This window comes from Oryzias melastigma, linkage group LG14 (assembly GCF_002922805.2).
Source record: "Oryzias melastigma strain HK-1 linkage group LG14, ASM292280v2, whole genome shotgun sequence".
NCBI lineage: Eukaryota > Metazoa > Chordata > Actinopteri > Beloniformes > Adrianichthyidae > Oryzias > Oryzias melastigma.
The window spans coordinates 8,237,693-8,237,930 of record NC_050525.1 but is presented as its reverse complement, the minus strand read 5'-3'; positions in this window follow the sequence as shown (position 1 = coordinate 8,237,930).

Sequence of the window (238 nt, the reverse complement as noted above, 5' to 3'; positions counted from 1 at the left end):
AACACCTGAGGGGTTGTTGGTGACGCTCAAACACAAAATCTTAAACACACTGTAACTTTTTAACCATTAGCACGATCACTCCAGTAGATTATGAAGGAGAAAAGTGGCTCCATGAGCCTGATAAGATAAAATAAAAAACAATAATTAAATCAACCTAGCATTATGGGGCGATGGGTTGAATGATTTATCAGTACTCCTTTACTTTAAAAAAGGGAAGTGATATAAATGTTGATCGTCA